The sequence below is a fragment of the Euphorbia lathyris genome, chromosome 4 (assembly GCF_963576675.1).
Source record: "Euphorbia lathyris chromosome 4, ddEupLath1.1, whole genome shotgun sequence".
Lineage (NCBI taxonomy): Eukaryota > Viridiplantae > Streptophyta > Magnoliopsida > Malpighiales > Euphorbiaceae > Euphorbia > Euphorbia lathyris.
Genome location: NC_088913.1, coordinates 12,299,546 through 12,303,259, shown reverse-complemented (window position 1 = coordinate 12,303,259; position 3,714 = coordinate 12,299,546).

The window sequence follows — 3,714 nt, the reverse complement described above, 5'->3', positions numbered from 1 at the left end:
GCAAGAGCTGTGTTTTGCGATGAAGAAGAGTAGGGGGGAGAGACATCAGACGACTCGAAGGAGGATGAGATGGAGGACGGGACAGACTCGACGGACGACGCGATGGGAGAAGGAGACGTAGGCGGGGTCGACGCAACAGGGGACGCGGAAGACCGCGGGGTCGATAATGACACGGACGAGACGCGAGGGGACGAAGGAACGACGCGGACAGGAGATGACGCTACGACGGGGGACTGCAGTGTTGAATTAGAAGCAGGAAGGAACAAGCCTGCGTCTTCCATGGGAAGTGTAGGGATAGAGGCGGTAGGTGGAGAAATTGAGGAGAATGGGTAAACAGATTCATCGAACATGACATGACGGGAAATTATGAATTTATTTGTGGAGGGATCGAAGCATTTGTATCCTCGGTGATTCGATGGGTAGCCGAGAAATACACACGGAGAGGACCGAGCTTCGAGTTTGTGACGAGATGTGGATGGAATGAGAGGGAAACAAAGATAACCGAACACACGGAGATGAGAGTATGTGGGATCTTTCCTATATAACAATTTGGTGGGAGAATTATATCCTAATACTTTGTGAGGGTAAATGTTTAGGAGGTATGTGGCGAGTTCAAGTACATGGTGCCAAAATTTGTATGGAATAGATGCATGGTTCATGACAGTGCGGATGACATTGTTAATAGTTCGGATTGTGCGTTCAGATTTACCGTTTTGAGGTGATGTGTAAGGACAAGAAAAACGAAATTGCATTCCGTGTTCATTGCAAAATTGACGAAAGGATTGATTGTTAAATTCCCTCCATTGTTACATTGGAAAACTTTAATTTTTCTCTCAAATTGGGTTTGAACGTATGAACTGAACTTGAGAAAGATGGAAAAAACTTGGAATTTATTAGCCAACGGAAACGTCCATAAGAAGTTTGTATAGCTATCAAGAAACAGTACATAATATCTATGACCACAAGAGCTTAGAGTAGGAGAAGTCCAGATATCACTATGGATTAAATCAAAAGGCATACATGCGACATTATACGAGGACTGAAACAATAATTTTATTTGTTTGCCATTAATGCAAGAAGAACACACAGAAATATCCTTAATCCTATTACATGAAATAAAATTTTTATTCTGCAGGACTCTCAGTATAGGAGGTCCTGGATGACCTAAACGGCTATCAGAAGACAATGCAGTAAACGCAGACGGAGAGGAGGACGACACGGAAGGACTAGATGTGACTGGGTAGAGATCTCCTTTACTGTTACATCTCATGATAGGAATTCCCGTCTGTATATCCTTCACAGAAAAACCTAAAGGATCAAATTCAACAGAAACATGGTTATCTTTAGTAAACTTTCGGACGAAAATGAGATTTTTTATGAGTTGTGGAGCATGTAAGACATCATTTAATTTTAAGGGACAGTGTTTAGTGTCTAATTGCGTATTTCCAGATCCACAAATTGGAACACAAGTACCATTACCAACTATAATATTGCCATTGAAGCTCGAATTAAAATAAGACGTAAGTGTACCTTTATGAGCTGTCATATGAGATGTTGCTCCGGTGTCCATATGCCATTGATCAGGAGGTGGTGTGATTGACATGGTGTGCATGGCTTCAGCAATGTCTGTCGGAACATAGGATGGGGAGACCATATTCACATGTGCCTGCTGTGTGTGTGGACGAGGACCAAGGATGCCAGATTGAGAGCTCGATTGGCCTGAAGAGTACTGTGGCTGCCAATTGTTTGTTGGGAAGGGGCAGGGTGGAGCGGACCATTGCTGTTGGGGCGCCCATGGGTATTGAGGAACCCATTGCGCGTAGGCAACATGACGATAGCCCGAGTGAGCAGGGCGATACCGTCCATCGCGGCCGCGGTAGTTGCGTCCGTATCTCCCACCGCGATAATGAGATTGGTGGCGCTGATGCGGTGGGCGGCCAGGGGAAATCGGCGACTGTTGTGCAGAGGAGTCAGGAGAGGCGGCGGTGAGTGCCACGATATCAGATGGGGGAAGGTTCTTGTGGGCACGGGCTGTTTCTTCTAAGATGAGCATGGATCGGGCTTTATTAAATGGGGGAAGAGGATTTCCATGGCGAATCTGTGTTCCAATGGTATCATAGGCATCAGTGAGACCAGATATTAGTTGGAGAACTATCTGATCATTAGTAACAGGGCAATCCACATTGGATAGTTGATCTGACAAGGATTTTAGGTGTTGGCAATAGAAAGAAACATCGGAAAAATTGTCAAGCTTAGTTTTGGAGAATTCTTGTTGTAGGAAAAGGGCACGAGAGTTTTTGTTATCTGAGAATATATCCTGTAAACTAGTCCAGGCTGTGGCTGCGGTGGAATCAGCCTCAATAATGGTATGAAGGAGATCAAGAGATATGGTACTGTATATCCATTGAAGGACTATGGCATCAATACGGGACCATATGGCAGGATTTCGAGTTTTGAGGGATGTAGCAGGGGTTTCAAAAGGTGGAATGATGTGATCTAGGACTTGGAAGGCAGTGGCATGGAGTTTGAATAGGGCTGCCCAGGTTGGATAGTGGCCTTTTTCAATGTCCAGGGTAATTTTGATGAAGGTCGTTATGTTTGAGACGGAGAGGGCGGGATGATTTGTGTTGTTCTCGATTATGGGAGATTCCGTGTTGGAATTCGCAGTGTTGTTGGTGTTTGTATTAGAGGTGGCTGAGGTATTTGTCATGGCGGCGGAAAACAAAGGGGGGTGGGCGACGGCGACGATTTGGTAGGTTTAGGGTTTGGGCCGGCGGCGGCGGCGGAAGGTTAGGGTTTGGGGGAGGAAGACAGAATTTTCGGAATTTTAGAGGGGGAAGGAGAGTGGAGTCTCTGATACCATGTAACAATGTAATTCTCAGTGATTATCATTGATGTGTAAAACAGTATAAATACATAGTACAGTTCACGTTTCAATGAAACTCTAATTCTGTCTAACTGTTGTGTAGATAAGTACAGTAAATGCTATAACAGTAAATACTTAATAAATATCTCTAATACAATCGGGTTTATGATTTTGGAATTTTTTTTTTCAGTTTTTGACAAAAACTATGAGAAGGGCAAAAAAGTCCAAATGGGACGGTAATAAATAATTTGTGGGCGGTAGTGAATAGATGATTCTTGAAGTTTAGGATGTACTATTTCATAAATATTATTCCATTTCATTTTCTTTTAATAAAATCATAAATTGGATTTAATATAGGGTGTTGTTAAACCCAGTCCCAAATTCCCACCCCTAGCCCCGTGAAAGGATGAAAATGCCCTTTCATGGGTTTTGGGGAGGGAAATTCTAGTTTTTTTGCCAATCCGACACGCGGGCGTGTGGATATTACGCCTCACCGCGTGGTCGGACGTGATATACACACGCCTCACGCGTGTCCCGAAAGCTCCCTCAACTTATATAAAAAGTTCAATTAGCGCCCTGAAGTGCGTAAAATATAATCAATTGATCACTTGGTTGCAAAAAAAGTAAGTTAAATGTGGAAGTTGTATTCCACTTGTCTTAGAATGTTATTACATAATTTAAGAATAGAGTAAAAATGAAGTTATTACTTGCTCAACTATAAACCTTGTATTCTCTAATATTACAACCGCAACACCCGATCTTGATTGTTTTACTTTTTTTTAGACACGTGCAATATATTTTTCCGCATTTAACTTATTTTTTTTGCAACCCAGTAATCAATTGATTAC